The 19,562-nt window shown below is 35.7% G+C and overlaps 1 protein-coding gene across 1 annotated transcript in view; it reads left to right on the plus strand.

Annotated features, from left to right (window-relative positions):
* Window positions 1–1,833: 1,833 nt before the first annotated feature.
* LOC113499202 (CDC42 small effector protein homolog) overlaps window positions 1,834–19,562 on the plus strand; it is a 35,462-nt gene continuing 17,733 nt past the window's right edge. Inside the window, exon 1 of the mRNA XM_026879579.1 lies at window positions 1,834–2,042. The gene's annotated coding sequence lies outside the window, so the exon portion shown is untranslated. The remainder of the gene's footprint in view (window positions 2,043–19,562) is intronic.

Raw genomic sequence — 19,562 nt, forward strand, 5'->3', positions numbered from 1 at the left:
TACCGACGTGGTGTCTTAATACCTCACGTCTCTTCCTCAACTGCAATAATATTAATAAAAGAGGTGGTTGTCGATGACTTTAACAAACAATAATATTGATCTTATACTGATCTGTAGCATCCATTTCCTCCAGTGATGATTATAATTGTTATGTTACTACATTAAACAGCAATGTTATGCGTTTTGCTACGTAAAACAACTACACTAATAATCCAACAATCTCAAGGCAATCGAAAAGTTTGTCATTATACAAAATTATGATTATTTTTAAAACAAATTTTAAGTCAGTGACCTTCTGTCCCTACATCAGAAACAGTCCAAAAACTAAACACGTAAAAATATCCTGTTTTTCAATTGGGAATCCCTGAGCTCTACATAATATTGGTCACAGCATCGTTCCACCCGATCAAGCATTACGCGTCTTGCGTGCTCACGTCTCCATTCATGTGGAAACTATTCAGCGCGGTGGACCACATGTTCACGTGCCCCATATACACACGCCCTGCTTTTCCCTCGTTTTCTTTATGCCTGGATAAAAATATTGTCCATATACCTACATATTTAGTCTTTTTTCTCACTAGTCTCCTCATGATTTGAGTTGAGTGAAAGTGAGTGCCAGACTTGGCTCGGTCGGCCGAGGCTCTGTAGGCTTCAGCTATCTCTCATCTGGTCGTAAGGTTAGCAATAGGCGACAAGCACCTTCGATGGCCATGAGTCATGACCAGGCTTCCGACTCTCCGGCGGCGGCTGGGACGTGGTCTAAGTCACGGCTCTACGCTGTGCAGTGGTCTGTCTCGGTTTTGAAACATTAATAGAATTTTGTAAGAGGTGACGGTATGTCCTCAGGCCAAAGAAAAAATGGACAATTTTTTGTAGATGGGCTATTCGATTCTTGGTTCTTATCACCATGCACAGAGAAGTCAAATCTTCTATTTTTCGTGTTGTTGCATTTGAATTTGATATTGTTATATGTTTTCTAGACTTAATTGTCACTTGTTTCAATTTGGAATTTATCTAATTGTTCAGTAGTTTTCAGCTTGCACTGGTAACACAATTGCCTATAGTTTTTAGCTGGACATCCTATTGATGTCAGAAAAAAAACCAAAAGGAAATAAGTTAGTAGAGTATTTAGTTACAGTAGCTTATTATGAAAAAATCTGACCGATGCTTCATAAGTAGGTAATTGAATTCGAAAATATAGAGTCTTTAAACGAATTTATTAAAATTGATATAAAAATCAAAACTTGAGAATAAAAACAAACAAGCTCACTGTTTAAAAATGTCTTCGAAATTGTAATTAAAAATTGACAGCGAAAAGAATCAATTTCAAACAATTTGATACGCTTAGTTTTTTTTGACTTAGCTCTTTAAGACATTCTGCCACGATGCGACTACGAATACAAAAATAATACCCGATTGAAGATTTCTTCCTCATTAAGTTACAAATAGGACGAAAGAGATTTAAAGAGATCGATATCTATATTCTGACCAATATAACCTTTATTAGTTGATATGGAATTATGAGCCTTGAATAGGCTTTATTAAGGATCATAACTGTAACCAGATTTTAATAAATTACGTGGCAATACAAACTAGCCGATCGTTCCAGTCGCACCGCAATGTCCTTTCGCCTTTTCTCTTGACTCAAAGAAATGTGTGTACGACCGTGGCATACACAATGTGCATGTGGAGCGACGCTAAAGAAGTAGAACTTGGGATTCCCACATGCTAAAATCTACTTTAATGTGATGTGGTTAGGTTAAGATTTGTTTGGACGGGTGTGTTAAGGTTGTGACGTTTCGTGTTTTAGAGCGACGCAACCGGCGCGCCGCGCTTCACGTCATCAGTAAGTCACTGGATCTCGTGGGGGGTGGACGCTACACTCGCGTCCCTTCTTAACTTATCAGGCAAACAAACATTCATAGTTTTATTCATTATTCACTGAACAACGGTGTAAACTATACAACAGCAACAACTTTTGTGTTATAATCGTGAAGTCGTCTAGTGAGTGTTATATTATCACGAGGATTTTATATTTATACGTAAGTATATTGATTTTCTTTTACTATGTAACAGGAAACGTATTCTAAGTTGACAGAGTTTTATTCGTTTTATTTAATTATAGTTTTAACTTTTTAAGTCATAAGAACTAATTTTAGTTTCGTAATTTTTATTAAAACTTGTTAGTTTGTCGAGAAAGCACGTTGTGGCTCGGATTCCGTTACTCATGTGTTCTTTTGAACTCGTCTGACTACTATACTCGTATAGACAGCCATTTCTTTACCTTGGTATACAGCTACATATTATGTGGACTAAGTGAGAGTAGGTATTCCATTTACTTGTAATACAATAGTTTCTTGAGTGACTTTCATGGTTGGTGATTAATAAGCGGCGTGTTTATGTTGTAAAGATCACTCGGTCGGCCAGTGACTAACATGCGGTTACCCTCTGTGGTCTATTTACTATTTAGTAGGTGCCTATACAGTATATCAGTTACGGAACTTGGTTAGCTAAGGGCGAGGAAGGTCTTATTACTGTAATCACTAGAAGGTACATCAACTTTATTGTGTGTCATCTGATTTTAATGCAAGTTGCTAATGATTTTCGTTCTTCCCTTTGGAACAATAAAAAAACCTAAGGATACGAAATATCAATTGAAAGGAATAAAGTTAACCATCCAAATTTATAGGTAGATGGGAAGCTATAAAATAAGCCGAAATATATTTTTCATATAAACTCTATCAAGATAATTCATGACAGACATTAGAAGTCAACGAACGGTAACAGACTATTCGTTTCAAAAACCAAAAGCCAAACTCCTTTAATGAGCGTAATATATTCAGCGCATGAATAGAAAAAGATACAGTGGACTCAACAACGGTACAGGAACAAAATTAACACAACATGACTGCAAAGTAACGAAATACGGAAACGGTACTGTATGCAAAGAAGCCTGTGAAGTATTCTAGTAATAGAACAGCGTTTGTTATGGGAAATTATAGATCTGAGATGGTTCTTCTTCTGTCATCAACTGGGTTGAGGAGGCCAGATAGGCAGTCGCTCCTTGTAAACACTGGTACTCAGCTGAATGCGTTTAGACTAGAAGCCGACCCCAACATAGTTGAGAATAGGTTAGGCCGATGAATTGCTCTTCGTTAGCCTCGCTAAAACTCGAGAAAGATTGAACCGATGTGGCTTATTTTAGTCTTGAAATATTCTAAGCAGTCCAGGGAAGGTGTAAACGGAGAGAAAATATAGAAAAGTTGTAGAAAAAACAAATGAATGATGATGATGTTGCTTGAGAAGAAAACCGTAAAATTACCGCGAGACCGGAACCTACACCGGCACAGCTAGATAGTAATAGAAGTCATTGAACAATATACAAGCAACTTCAAATGAAAACTACTTACTGATCCACAGTTGCTTAAATATGTAAGGGATAAAATGACAGCTATTTCACGTCGAATCAACAAAATCGGGTGGCAAAATCAGATGACAAATATAAAAATACAAATTAATTGAGACCCTCCTTTTTAGAAGTCGGTTGAAAAGTGGGAAGGCAAAAAGCACTGTCCATTTTAGATTGCCAGACCCTCTAGACATGTATGGACATGTTGCAGTTCTCGAAGCGCTGACGCTGTGCGACATGTTGGTATAGGTACTATTGAAAGTTCTCTCCTTAAATGATCCATTTTTATCACGATCTCTGTCACTTCAGCTACCAGCGTGAACCAAAAAATGCCAAATCAAGTTATGCAAGTCAACAATCCGAGACAGGATTGGGAAGATATCAGGTTTCAAAACGCCTTGTTTGTTTAGGGTATATATACTACGGTGACATAAATTTCTATGGTAAACTTGACTGGGAAATTTTGAATTCCAAAATATTCGCCGATATAAGTACACTACATTGGCGAAAGTTAGCTAAATCCAGCAACACTGGGGACTAACCCAATGACGAATACAATTTCCATTAGCAAAAAAACAACCAGGAAAATATTTTTAATTTCAGAATTCTAAATTCAAAAATCTAAATTCTAAATTAAATAAAAACATTTAACTTGTCAACAAGTCAACTTGCACTATTTACCCACGTTACAAGATAAACGTAGAAAAGTAAATTATTTTAATTACAGAATTCTGAATACTTATCAATTTCGAAGTATACTGGCACTATGTACGTTACGAACGGTTACAATCACATTGAAATGAGTTTAAAAACATTCATTTCAATGTCACGAGTTGTTTACAATTATCTATGTACAGCTGGTAAACGTCTGCCGTATTGTTTTACATACAACTCTCATTGCAATACAAATGCAAACGGATTTGAATATTAGGGAGTTAATGTAATCTAGCTGTTGGATGAACATCTGATATTCTTGACAGTAGCTATGAGCAAAACTTGTAGTTATATGAAAAATATTATGGATAGGAAGAAACAGTAATATCGTACTGTGACTAATTACTCGCAAATGTTTAGAAAAATATGAATAAGGTACTTACCGCAAAGAATGTTTCATTTACAAGCATTGTAAGTCCAATTAATTTTGTTTATAGTGTTTTGTAACACATAAAGTCTCTTCCATAATTTTTGATAATAATACATAGGTCCAAGGAATAAAGGCTTCTCTTAACAACAAACATTGCGACAACCACAATTATCGCTTTTGCGTAAACTACAGACAATTTTACCCGAACCAAATGACTCATATTGAAAAACCTAATTTAAGCAATGAAAACATTACATACATCCTCTTAGTTATGCAAACGAAGTCAACGTTTTACCGATATTGTAGAATAGTCCGATGGAACGTGTAAGTCATACTTATTTGCATTTATATGCCAATTGTTTTCGCTGTTATTTTCCTCTGAATGTTCACTATTGAGTTCACAGTAAGCCGAGAATACATATCAAAGCATTGCTTTGACGTGTGTAACAGAATTAACATCAGCATCTTTAAGTGTTAGCGTTAAAAGGATTTGATTCACAAACACGTTCAATCCGCGCTAAGCTGTGACAGGCATTCATTCATTTGACTGATGACACATACATGAAGTCAGATTTTTTTTCTCAAACAATTTCAATGGATACGTTAACGTCTATTTGCTTTTATTGTCATGCAAGCCTATGTTTACGCGTCATAACCTTCAAACTAAGCCGTCTTAAGAGTATAAACAAAGCAAAATCAACAATCGCAATTCATTACAGTCGCCACAAATCAATTTCAATGCATCTGAACTCAATGTTTCCAAGTTCTCATGCATAAAATGGCAGTTTTACGTTTACAAGACGCTTATGATCCTAGCAATGACTAACACAATGGCGTATTATAAAATTTGTGCACGCATAAGGCGCCGGCCTCACTAACAATGGAAGAGTATGTGTGACGTGTTAGACCAGCCCATTGTTGAGAGCAGCAGACTCGCTGGCATTGACGTCTGTGCTTTAGAACAACGGAAAATTAACTTTAACTCATAGCCTATAAGGTACAATATTTAATATGAGGAAAGAGTTTTTGTGTGCACTCATCCCAAGTTCGATTTTAATATTAATTTCTGTCGATATTCACACGTTTTCTCCCCTTTGAACAAAATCGCTGCGAAATATTTGTAATCGTAGTTTTTTGCACTTTAGTAGAAAAAGTAAAATTGCCAACATTTGTGAAATCTTGGTTATCTAGATAGTTTTTTGTACTTAAAACGGGCTTACTAAGGAACTTTCCGTAACAAAAGACGATAGTTAGGCAATTAAATAATCACTTAAACGATCATTATTTTTAAATTTTGCATAATCTTTTTCGCCCAGACGTCGGCAATGATAAAAGTCATCGACTTCGTCTTTGCAGGCACCAATATAACATTATTTAACTTCAGCAAAATATTTTATTCCTCAAATGTTTAATCCCAATAATTGCACGCCAAGATTGTTACGCTGACTCAGACATGCAACTATCACAACATTCTATTCACTAAATACTTCACAACGGAAGTTGAACGTCTTCTATTACATTGTTTTAAATTAAATTCTTCATTTGTATAATCGATGTGTTCGCTATTTTTATACATTGCATAAAGTATGAACCCGATACTATTTCGTAACGATGTTTATACTGGCGTTAGTACTTCGCTTGCAAAGCTATCTCGGTCATACTATAATAAGCCGTCTTACATGTCCTGGCTAGGAGCCAGTCATTGGATCTACTAACAATAGTTATTCACTTCGATCTATTGTTGTACGTTCACTGCCTGCACAGGGGTGGCACCAGGGACCGGACAACCCCACTTTAGAGTTAAGCCGTTTGACAGGGTAACCCGTACACGGGGTAACTCATATCGCTGTGTTACCTTTTGTTCGAGTTACATCCTCGAAACCCAGCGAAATGGTTAACACCTTCATTATGGTAACCACGTGAAGGGGTTAACCCCTTCAATAACTTAACCCTTTGAAGTGGTTACCTTCACGAAAGGCTTTTATTCGTGTTACCCTGAATTACCCACTAAACTTGAGCTGCATACTTGCACCCTAGCGGCCCCTCATTGCTTTACTAAGACTACAGCTGATTTTCTTCTATCGCCGACGCGTCGCGCCTCTCGGACAAACTACCTACGCGCGAAACGTCATATAGGTAACTAGCTGTTGCCCGCGACTTCGTCCGCGTGGTTAGAAGATATAAGTTAGGAATTTTTGAACGAAAGCCCTCGAAGATTAATATTTTTCCTCGTATTTGCCACATTTTCCATTAAATCTTCGCTCCTATTAGTTGCAGCGTAATTTTATATACCTAGCCTAAAACCTTCCTCGATTATTGGTCTATTGAACACAAAATGAGATCAAATTTTTTAGATGAAATTATATATAATAATTTCAAAAAAAATCGAATGCAAGTTTTTTTTCATTTTTTGCATTTTCTGAGAAGATTTGACGGGTGAATTTTCGATTGAAAATTAGAGTGTTTTTTTATATTAATTCAAAATAAGGTGAAAAAATAAATATTTTTAATCAAATAAAGTACAGCGTATTTGGGACACAAAAAAGTAAGTTTTCACCAAATTTCGTTACAAAAATAAATTTTTGTAAAAGATAAAAATAAAAAACCACAATCTTGGTTTTTTAGATTTTTCACATAAATTTTGAGGCTATGTGAAAAAAATGTAAACACAAAAGTTTTAGATCTTTTTCTTTTAGAACTTTGCCATTTGACTTTTTTCGATACGAATTTTAGTTTTGCCGGAAATTGATAAAAACCGTTTTTTACTCTTCAAACGTCACTCCCACCCCCTTCCCGACCTCAGATCACCCGTAAATTATTTTTCCTTTCATTTTTATAATATTCCCCTCCTTTTCTAATGGGTTTCATCCTACTATTTTTTAATTTGGTTTTAAAAATTATCGACCCTGGTCTACAAGTATAGACACGAAAAATATATATCACAACGTTTGAAAAGTGCGACAAGCAAAATTAAACTGTAAGATCATATCCACAATGATTTTTATTCCATGTTTACAAGTCGCTCGGTAAATGCAACAATGGCGCCGCTGGGCGGTAAGATGTCACGTGCGCTCGTGGTTATACTATTTTCAAACTAATATCTATGATAAAGAGTGCATATTGCATTGTCTTAGGTTGGAGTGGGTTACCCTGTTACAGTGTTACAGGGTAGTAAAGGGTAACCTGTTCAGAACAGGGTTCCAGTAATCCGTTCGAAGGTGTAACATATGTGATAGGGTTTTTTCTTGAAGCGCTTAAAAAAACCCCTTCAAAAACCCTTTCAATGAGTATCCGGCCGGTCCCTGGGTGGCACCCTACACTTTCGGCGCAGGGATCGCAATCCGTTCTATCTCTTTCCCGCCATATTGAAGTAACCGCAGTGACACAAGATGCTCGCAATAAAGTCCGCTTGTTTCATTGTGAAACCCCAGTTGGTGTAATCCTATGCGGAAAACATTTTAAGACATTGCAATACTTGGTTAAGATAAATGACATTTCAGTCAGCTGACGATATTGAAATAAGTCTTAATCGATTATTCAATACCGATGGTCTAGAGATTCAAAGCTAAAAACAGGTATCAAATGACCTTAGTTCTTAAGCAAGAAATGCTAGAATAATTTCACCAGTATTTCTAGGTTAATTGTGAATGGCAAAGCCTAACTTGGTTCTGTATTTTAATCATGTTCTTAATTTAAATAAGTAGCTCTTAAATTCGTTTATCTGTGGTACATCATTCCTTAACTTCATTTTTTTAGTCAACTCCAACGCCACACTAGTGCTGTTATCCATAGTCAACCATGCATTGTCCAATAATAATCTAAGTTAATAAGGAAATAACAATAAAACGCTGACATTTGACGCTTTGTTCCCATCAGCTCCTGAGAATATTATTCATATGAACCAGAAGCAAATAATATGAAACCGGAGAGGCTGTAGCTGTGTCAACGCGGCGTTTCTAAAACTAATCAGGTTTACAAAAACTAGTATGATGATACTTTCATTTTTAATAGAATCTTGATACGTGATTTGAAAACATTACTGATGTGGGTCAAATCAAAAGAGATCGAAAAGCAATAAATTGTGATTTTATGACTTATGTATGTGTGTTACTAAAGATATGACGAAACAAGTTTCCGAACAATGTCAAAACAATATAAGAAAAACACTACGTTGTAATTTACAATTTTAGGTTAACTAAAATAGTTGGAACAGTTCTCCAGAATGATCCGGTGGGCGGGAGTCGGTTGCCATGGCAACGGGGGGGTGAGCTATTTCCATCCGTCCTCCTTTGATCTGGCAAGCATTCCTCGAGCGCTTTCGACACGTTGCACTAACTGTAGATCAGGTCACGATGTTGACACATTTTGAACTGAGATCAAGCCAGCCATTGTTTTGGCAAGGACGTGGCTAGCGAACGGAGATTAAAACTATTTATATTTTTAAGTGACATTGAGTACGTTGTAGTATTAGTCAGACACTCGAAATTAAGTTGATGAACGTTCCGTGAGCTACTTGTCGCGGGTTTGATCCTCGCTTATTAGGATAAGCATATTATGTGATTCAAAATGCTTGTTCCGAGTGTCCTTGGATAAATTATTCGAATTTTTAAAATACCGCTCGCGGTGCAAGAATTAAATTTCTTAGTGCGGGAGTAGTAAAAAAATATTGTTACAACTGACTTCTCCAACGCAGAATAAGTAATTGACTATCAAATGTCCTATGATTGGTTGTAACTCGAATTTCGAAATCACAGTCAGATGAATGGTTTTGACAGTAGTTTAAACTCATCAGTCTTTCAAACACCACCGAATATAACTGTTAGTAAATTAAAGAGTTGTCGATTATTAATACATATGGCAAATTATAATAAAAAGGATTTGATCAGTTTGTTTCAACAAATATTTGTAATCATAGAAAAATTAAAATTGCAATTTTATGATGCAACAATGAGTCATAACGAAATTTATGTGACATTTATGTAAAAGAACATTCAATAAACGATTATATTATGCATTCTAATTCAATTAAAGTATGCAGTTGTTTTAATCAAGTTTTACTAGTTGTGTAACAGACTTCTATATCAACTTAACTTCTGATTTGTAATTTTTAATCGATATGGACACAGTCGTTTGTTTTTTTAGCCAAACTCCTTTTAACTCGAATATGAAGTTCGATCGTTTTAGCTGTTTCGTGTCTTTTGGAGTATAGACTGTGAAGGTCGGATTGTTCTTGTCTTCACTTTATGATTAGTGAAAATTGGTACGTGAGCCCCTAAACATATAAAATATGGTATCAGGGATTCTTTAATATAAAAAATTACATCTGAAAGACCTTGTGAGTATGATCTTAAAACAATTTCATGTGCTTTTCCTAAAGTTACGTGATATTACTGTAGCAGTGCCTGAAGCATTACCAGTCAACCATTTATAGATAACAAATGGTAGGTGCATTGCAAATTGTGAGTAAATATAATTGTACAATATGTTTTCTATAACTCATCCTATTCAAGCAATAAATTGTAAAAAATAACAATCGATTTATCATTATTCTGATATTATTATATCAAAAGGCTTGTTGATAAGTATTGTGTACCTAGAATTGATTGCTATTATCTGTGGTCAGTGATGACTTGATAAGATGATACATACCGCCCCTGCCTCTGGTAACCTGATGTCTGGTTAACTTGAGGTTGTTGTTAAAGCAAGTTAAACCACCTAATCTTACTATATTTGTTTAAAAGTGAGATCTTTAGCGACGTCTCTATTGAAACTGCAATATTGCTACTTTGTGACTGGTCTGTTGGTCTAGTGGTTAGCGGCCCTGCGTGCTATAACGGAGGTCGTGGTTTCGATTCCCACCCAGGTCAATTTTTTGTGTGAGGGCATAATCATTTTTTTCTATGTCTGGGTGCAATTTATGTATTTAGAATTAAATAGTGTATCAGTTTGCTTTTCGGCATAATTAAAAGTTGTGGAATATAATACTATAATATAGTTGAGGTGGCAATATTTCCTTTAATCAGACAGTGATTGGAAGACCTGAAGACTGCTTACCTTAAATAATGAACAGCTTTTAACATGTCATGTTTTTACATTCTAAACTATCCTCAGATTTGTTAATTGTTTTCAATCAATATTTCTGAGCCATCAAAATTAATTATAGTTGCTCCCACTACATCTGTTTATAAAGTAAATGAAGAATATGTAATTAATCCAAACACTGGTTGTTTGCGAGTCCAATCTCAAGTATGTCTTAGTTAAACATTGCGTTGAATCACTCCTGATAACATTGTCGTGGCTCGAATGACACGGTGCTAGTAATCTATACTAATATATAAAGCTGAAGAGTTTGTTTGTTTGAACGCGTTATCCCAGGAACTACTGGTCCAAATTGAAAAATTATTTTTGTGTTGAATAAACCATTAATCGAGGAAGGCTTTAGGCTATAAACCATCACGCTACGACTAATAGGAGCGAAGATACAATGGAAAATGTGAAAAACAACAGGGCAGGTATAAATCATTACTTATATCTTCTACCCACGGGGACGAAGTCGCGGGCAACAGCTAGTTATGTATAAGACTTTACCAATTTATAAAGGGCTTTCTTTAAGTATTACTTCTTATGAATCTTTCCTACTGCTTTTAATTTTACCTTTATAACTTTGTAGTCAAAATTCACGTTTTATTATGTAGTTAGAAGGTTAGGTTGTAAGAAATTTAAATCTGTGGGTTTGGTGTGGTAACCTCAACCACTCGGTCATCAGTTTCGTTCTCTCGCATGTAGTTCTTGTTAGACTAACATGCGTAGATGCACGCGTTTTAGGGGCGGTTAGTCCAACGAATACCAACTCCTAACAGCAGCGTGTATTAAACTTGGTCGTTTTAATTACATGAAAATATTAAACAGTGTAACCTGGATTCGAAATATCTGAATCTAAAATCGCTAACCCGCAATGGTCAATGCTCAACCCTTTCCTAAACAGGAAGAGGCCTGTGCCCAGCAATGGGACGCATTATAAAAGAAACGATGCTTAAATAACCATATTAATATTACCTAAAACCAATACAATACTTACGACTTCAACCGTAACTCGATACAAAGTTGTCACAAAAAATGTAGTTCTTGATATTCTCACAGTTTTCTGCGAAGATTAATACGTCCTAATTACTGCTATTCACATGATGTTTTCACTCCAGGTCGAATATTATCGCATTAGCTTTGCCTCGCGGTTTCACCCGCTCATCTTTCACCTTGTGTCAGTAATGTGATGGTTAGGGACTACGCACACTTATTTGGAAAGCTGATTTGGATTTTGAATTAAAAATAGTTATTTTCTATGGATATAAGCTGAATAGAACAGAGTTAGTGGGTACCATAATATCTTAGATTTATATTTTTTGCTAGAGTAACTTTTTTACCTTGAGAATTGGGCCGTCCAATGTAATAAGTCCTTTTTGAAGCCGACAACTGGTAAAACCTATAATTACCCTATAAAAACCTGTTACCATCCAATCAAATCTAATTCAAATCATGTCTAAATATTCCTTATTGAAACTCGTAACCCGATACGCATTTAGACAGGAAATCACAATAACCATTACAAGTCGAAGAGGAAACTAATCAGGCAAACATTATTAGCGTTATATTCTGACATCCTCATGTAACTGGGTCTCAAATGTACTGCAATTTGACAATAACTGTACTCCAACAATAAGGCAATTATAATATGTTACAATGATCCTAATATAGGTACACTAGCTTTTCGCCCGCGGCTTCGTCCGCATCGAAGTCGGTTATATCGCGTTTCCAAGAGAACACTTCAAAAGTCCGGGATAAAAACTACCCTATGTTCTTTCTCAAGGTCAACTCTATCTCTGTACCAAATTTCATTAAAATCAGTTCAGTGGTTTAGACGTGAAAGCGTAACAGACCGACAGACAGAGTTACTTTCGCATTTATAATATATTAGTAGGGATTATAATTACCAGTCAGTTCATCTATGTGTTTCCTATTCTGAAGTTTACGAAAACACTTTTAAAGTAATACCGTTTTACTTGTTAAAGCAAGACAGAGTAATGCAAGGCGTAGAGCAGCATCTCCTTTTCAAAACTGGAACAATCTAACTTTATAAGGAGGCCGCGAACACATACAGCCTCATTTTATAGATACGTATTCTAAAACCTCAGAAAAAAAAATTGTAACCGCGCAGAAATCGCAAATGGTCTTCATAATTCAAACAGTTATCTCGAAGGTGCTAATTAATCATCTATATGAGTAGATATGGAGGTCAGAGACCAATGAAGTATGTTTTTAATAGAATGACTACAATAGCAAGTCATGCAGAACTATATATTTTTTTATTTTTTACTTTAACAGTTCTGCCTTTACTATGTTATATTATAGCTCGACTGTTTTCGTGGTAAGAGGGAGATGCGGCTACGTATAGTGTAGAGCGCCTTCTCGCTCACACACTAACGACAGTTTTGCTTTAAGATCTCTTGGTACGGGGACTGATCTCATCTCATGACGCAACTAACCGCAATTAAATAGCAATCACTCTTGACCGGTCATTGAAAAGCTATTGTTAAAACTAGTTAAAAGATTACTATCTTTTGCGAAACATGGCGAACCATGGCGTTACGTTATATTTTAATGGTAAAGATAGCAAGTCGTTGTTTTCAAACGCCATTGTTGGGGCGTTGCTCAATTGTTTTACGATTTGTCCTACAACTTATTATGACTTTTTTGTTTATAATAAAACTATAAGTGTAGACTTGGTGCTATGTTTTTGTCTAACAACAAAGTAAGCAAACAAATAAGTAGGAGTTTACAGTACATAGTGTAGTGTGAGTCGAAAAGTGAAACACTGACATTATAGTTATTATCGTGGGGCCTCATCATAATTAATTATTGAAAACAATTTACTTACGCGTATTTATCGGGATCGCCCGACTTATTTTCGAGCCAACCGGAGTCCATGATCGGTAGTGCGGTGAGTTCTTCATGAAATATTTTTAAACCGGACTGGAATTCAATAAAATGAAATTGAATCATTTATTCTGCAAGTAGGGTACTTCATCACTTTTAGAGACTCAGGCCCTTACGCTCCCTGGATACCCTCTTATTCCCGGACAAATAATTGGAATCCCGGACGCATGGCAACCCTAATTTGTTAGACAACTCAGTTTTTAGCAGCAAGTTTATTCACAGGTCTGTAATAGTTGTTACTCATCACAGCTAACGTTAAGGAAAGTGGCAAATAAGATAGCAAAGCTTATGTAAAGTCTGGTCTCACTTTACCAAGTAACTGGTATGATGCGACTCAGGTATTTTACAATCTAAAAAACTCGTAGGGACCTACTGACAGTGTACGAATATTTTCTCGCATTTAGCAACACTTGGGTTCGATGACATAGGTATCACGAGGGCTTTGTGTTTTAATACAAAGCTTTCTTGATGAGTGAGACACGACCACCTATTAAGATTTGTCCTCGAAACCAACACGCATCGCAGATTTAGAGGCCCGAGGACTAAAAAATAGGTATCAATGAACCCATCGCTGATCACAATTTGGACTAAATAGTTGACTTGTCACGCAATGAGACCTTCACATACAAGTTCCTTATAGAATTATCTTCACTTTAAATAAGAAGTTGCATTGGCATACAGGAACAACTGCAAAACGAATTCGATATTGAAACATTCATACTCAAAGGTCTGTAAGAGATCCAAACATAAAAAATACACTTAGAATTTCATTTATTACATACTTAATTTTCGCTTAGGTACACAAGTGAAAATCTAAAATGTCTATTTTTCCCCACATTCTACTTAAAAGTGTCAAAGACAGGAGAGAGCGGCTACATTCTGTTGTGCGTCTGCCGTTACTGAAGAAAACCGTCTAAATATTGTATCGAAAGCATCAAGTTTGTCTCAGTAGAATAAAATGCATCATTTTCCCGCCATGTCAGGGTCGACCATCACCCGTGTATCGACAGTCAATTTGATAGCCCGCATATTTAAATTTCAATGGCGTTCTATCGATTCTGAATTCGAAACATGGACAAATCGATAGAACGTTTTCAAATGAATACTCTTTTTGTAAGTTATGCGTGTTTTTTTCATCATAAATTCTATCTTTTTTATGGTGAATACATGTAAAACTGGTAGTTGTATTCATATGTACTACGAACTTTGACACCTGTCAGAACTTTATGTGAAAACAGAAATATTTATTGGGTACCTACCTACATATTGATTGTATAATAGTCAAACCTGTCACCATAAGTTTACAAGGGATACTAGTCTTTAGTCTCCAATGGCAAATAACTTAAGTCCCCAAACTCCACAACCCATGCCACTGTTAACTTGGAGTCTGACGATAAACATCACATGTCATCAGTAGTTGACGCATTAAAGTATTATAATTAGTATTTCCCTCCCTCCATCCTCTGTCCTTTCATTTGTTCCGGTATATGACTAAAAGGGGCCAGTTTCGCGAGAAAGAATCGAGCTTGTCAATCCGTCTAATTCTTGGCCTGCCTCAAGGACAGTTTTATCCTTAGCCTAGAAGTAATTCGGCGTCAGTAATAGAGTACTTCTATAATTATTATTAAAAACTATTTCATGTATCTATGTATGTATGTTCCTTTTATAAAACGATTGTATTTAAGTACATTATCGTTAGAATGCGTCGTAAATATAGCAGTGACTGTCTGTGAACCTCACAGTATCGCGAGTTTATCTGAGTTAGACTGTTATAGCAATATAGCCCATATGTACCGTGAGAGCCACAGGAGAATGTACACAGTACAGATAGCAACAAGAAGGCATGAACCATGAAGTGGTTGAGGTCACCTCTAAACGCGACGTGTCGCTGGTTCGAGCCCCGCGTAGTACAAAGTATTTGTGCGATCCTGGAATGCTTGTCCTGAGTCTGGCGGTCTTATATACAAATTCGTGCTTGTGACTTGAATGTTTGTGAGAATCACCGTGACACAAGAATTAAATTCGTTGCAACCGGAGTCGGAGTCCTTAATTATTACAAGGCATTTACCTAATTAAGAAGAAACTGTAAATAATAATAGTTTGTAAGACATTAATTGCAATTCGTAATTGTTTTTAGCGCCTTGCTTTTCTGACCGTACGTAGCGGTGTATGAGAAGTGTCACTATTATAGAAAATATTACATTATAACGTAAACTGAAGGAAAATCTAATAATAACATAGAATAGTTTACATTCGGATTATAACGTTACTACTTAGCAAGGGTCAACAATCTAATTTCAATAATATAGTTACGTGTTGAACAAAAATACATATTATTATACTGTAAATTAAAAAAAAAAAAAAAAAAATTGTAAATTAACATTCAAACAAATTAATTGAAACTTTTAATAATTTAGTTGAATTAAATAACCTTGTAAATGATATCATTTAGAAATGGCCGCGAAACATAAAGGCCCATTTAAGACAGAGGTTAAGGTCTCGTTACACAATCAAATATTACAATGCCGAGCCATTATCAGATAAATAACTTGAAAACATATTGTGTACAAAATAAGATATACTTACTGTATTCAATTAGCAAACAATATTTTAGCTATTTTTTGACGTGATAACGACGATAACATCATCGGCCTAGCCTCTTCCCAATTATGTTGGGATCGGCTTTAAGTCTAACCGGATTCAGCTAAGTACCACTGCTTTACAAGGAGCGACTGCCTATCTGACCTCTTCAAGCCAGTTACCTGGGCAACACAATACCCCATGGTTAGACTGGTTGTCAGACGTTATGACAAAGATGGTCACTCATCTACGGACCAATTGCGTCAAGTGTAGCTTAACCTGTGTTCGATTCACTTATGCGGTCTGAGCTTATATTCACCTCGAACTCGTGATAACGACAATAACGTCTTATAAATCAAAAAATATAATATATTATAATATAAAAAATGTAAAGAAAAATTGTAACGTTCTGCTAACACCTTACACAAATTATTATTATTTGAACAGACTTCACGCAACAAAACTTTATTCTAAACAAATACAGCTATACGTCGATTTGTAGACATCCGAAAATGTCCGAATCCTGCCGATGTTTGCCGAAGATGGCCGAAGCCGCACGAACGCCTGTGACTCAGACAGGTGCTTCACCTCTCATACGTTTTGTTCGACACAGTTATAAACTGCCAACTGTTTTGATTTTAAGTTACCATCCTTTAAATCTGCGTTATCTTGTGGTCAAATGTGACTGCTATATTTACAAGCCTTGGGTTCAGTTCTTACTTAATTTTCCTTAAAGAAAATCTCGTTGTACAGGTGTCTGGATAGTTGCAATTTGAGCAATATCTGAATGGAACCTTGCTATGATCATTTTTTGCAACGTGTAGCAGGTTCGATCCGGGCATGGGTCCGATCATTTGTAGTATCCGCAAATGCTCATTCTTAGTGTGGATGTAATTTTTTTGTGCATGTGAGGAATGTTTATAAAACTCTTCGCGATATACGTATTAATTATAAGCGCGTGCATCGAATTAAGCAAATTAGATGACAAATTGCAATCCTTGACTACCCAGGATTGGTGCTATCTAGGTCTCTATATTTATGTCAAGTTTGATGTCTGCTATAGATCCTTTTGTTTAACCCATTGCAAAGAAAAGAAACAAGTTGTAAAAAGCTTTATAAATATTAATGTAAATGTAATCACGAAATCCTTCTACAAAATATTCTCGTTTATCTCCAACAATCTGTATTCACAAAGTACTCGCATCCCTTTGGCAAATAGCCTGAAGCACGTAAACCTGCTTTGGATTCCGCGGTTTAATTAACTTTTACGGTTAAGGACGGAAACCAGTTATTAAGATGGCTGCTAGCTGCCGTTAGATATGACTGGAGCTTTTTATATCTTACTTACTAGCTGGTGGTAAAGAAGTTTTCGGTAAGGTTTTCCTGCCCTTGAAAACGTACGAAGGAAGCTAAATTATCGTTATTTCTGTAGTCTTTAATTACATGATAATAAGGCTTATAATCGCGTTGGGAGAGCGCGGCGACCAGTCGCAGCACGATGATTGAGCGAACGGTTTACTCAACAGTTGCCTATTTGGAAATATAATCTGGCTAAGTTTAAGTTAGGTGACACAGTGTAAAAATAATGTACGTGGTGATTTGAGAAAGCCGGCGCTAACACGCTTACAAACATTGGGATTGAACTGAATGGAAAATTATAAATACCAGTTGAATAAGCCATTGAAGTCTAAAATACTGCAAAAAGGTCATCACAAATAGAAATTCCTGTTACTCGTATCATAACTAGGAATTTCCAAGTCTGTGACTTATAACCATTATACATTACCCATCGTAAATAATGAAGTAATACATCTATAGTTTATACTGGCTGTCCTGGCGAACTTCGTACTGCCTAACAGTCGGCGATAACAATACTGTCTGTATAAAAGAAAATGCAGCGTCTTGAAAAAAACAAGAAAATTTAAATCTCTTATTTTAATCGTTAATTTTGAACAAATCATTGCGATAATTGCTATATCATTTTTCTAAGTGTGTTAAGTGCCAATAACACCGTAAGAGAACGGTCACTTACATATAACAACTGCTAATGAGTATAAATTTATTAACTTTGGAATAAGCTCACAACTTATTAGTAGCATTTGCAATTAATGAATGATAACCACATATAAATACCTACGTACAGAATCGTCAGTCGAAAAAGAAAACTGTAAATAATGCCCTGAATTAATTATAAACAAATCCAAAAAAAAATTGAAGCGGCAACACAAATACATACTTATAACTAAAAATCAAAATCAATTCGTCAATATCAGTTTCATGTCCTTTGGAAGTAAAACATCATTATGACGAATAAGTTTTAGCGGCCAATCATCATTCCCCTGCCCTTATCCAAATTATTATTTGGGGTCGGCGCAACATGTCCTCTTAATTCTTAGCGCGCCAATATTCGTTTAAAATGTGAACTAGAGAGCAACTATTTAAATTTCTACCAAAAACTGTTTCAACCAAACCAACGACCGAAACGAAACACAATTAAAATTTAAAACAAAACCAAATTCTAAGAACAACGTTACGTTAACGTGACACCGTTCAATCGATAAAAGGCATAAAATCGAAAGCGTTTATCGATTAAACAAGACTAATAGAAATAAGGTCGCGACAGGTCGGTCGCTCGTGACGGCGCCACGATTGGTCAATATTGTTCTAGTAGGGACGTAGCATGTCCTTGGTGTACGGAAACGGTCTAAACAAGATTCTAAACTAAGAAATATTAAACTTAAAAGTAAAGCAGTTAGGGCAGCTTTTTCAATGATCTGTTGGAATTCATTAGAGAATTAAGCTCATCGATTTTCTCAGCGAAAAATTCAAGACAAAATTTCCAAATGGTTGCGCTGAAAATGCTAGCTTTTAATTGGAAAATGATCTGTGTTTTGATGTCGAACGAATTCCTCCAACCACCAATACCATTAACCGTTTTGTTAATAACAACACGCAAATTAGAAAATGTCAATTTCAATCATTTACCTCTAGTCAAACCTACATCATTTACTGAGTTTATAATTAGGACAATATTTACTAACTCAGCACTACCAGCTGGACAAAATTAAACCAACATTATTTGTCAAATATTTCCTTAAACATTGGTTAATTGCTAGATCGGTTCAGCAGCGACATCTGTTTAATTAATCAGCTTAATTAGAACTAACTACATCCAATCCAAGTGTTAGAACCATGGGTATGTTTACAGCTTAATTAATACGTATCATACGACCCGCTTGCCTTTGTTTGCCCCTAGTACTGTTTGTGTATCAATAACTAAACTGACTTCTTTTAATACGGTGATTCTGTATAATGCTGTAAATCTTCTCTAAAAAAAAACAAATTCTTTTCAACGGACTATTTTTTTAAGCTATCTATTTTTCGTTCTTACATCTAGCCCTTTGACGGCTATACTATAAAGTAAAATAAAGAATTAATGTTGACTGATCATAATTTTTATCGTTACTTTTTCCAAACTACATATATGTACGTAAGCAA

This window comes from Trichoplusia ni, chromosome 12 (assembly GCF_003590095.1).
Source record: "Trichoplusia ni isolate ovarian cell line Hi5 chromosome 12, tn1, whole genome shotgun sequence".
NCBI classification, from domain to species: domain Eukaryota; kingdom Metazoa; phylum Arthropoda; class Insecta; order Lepidoptera; family Noctuidae; genus Trichoplusia; species Trichoplusia ni.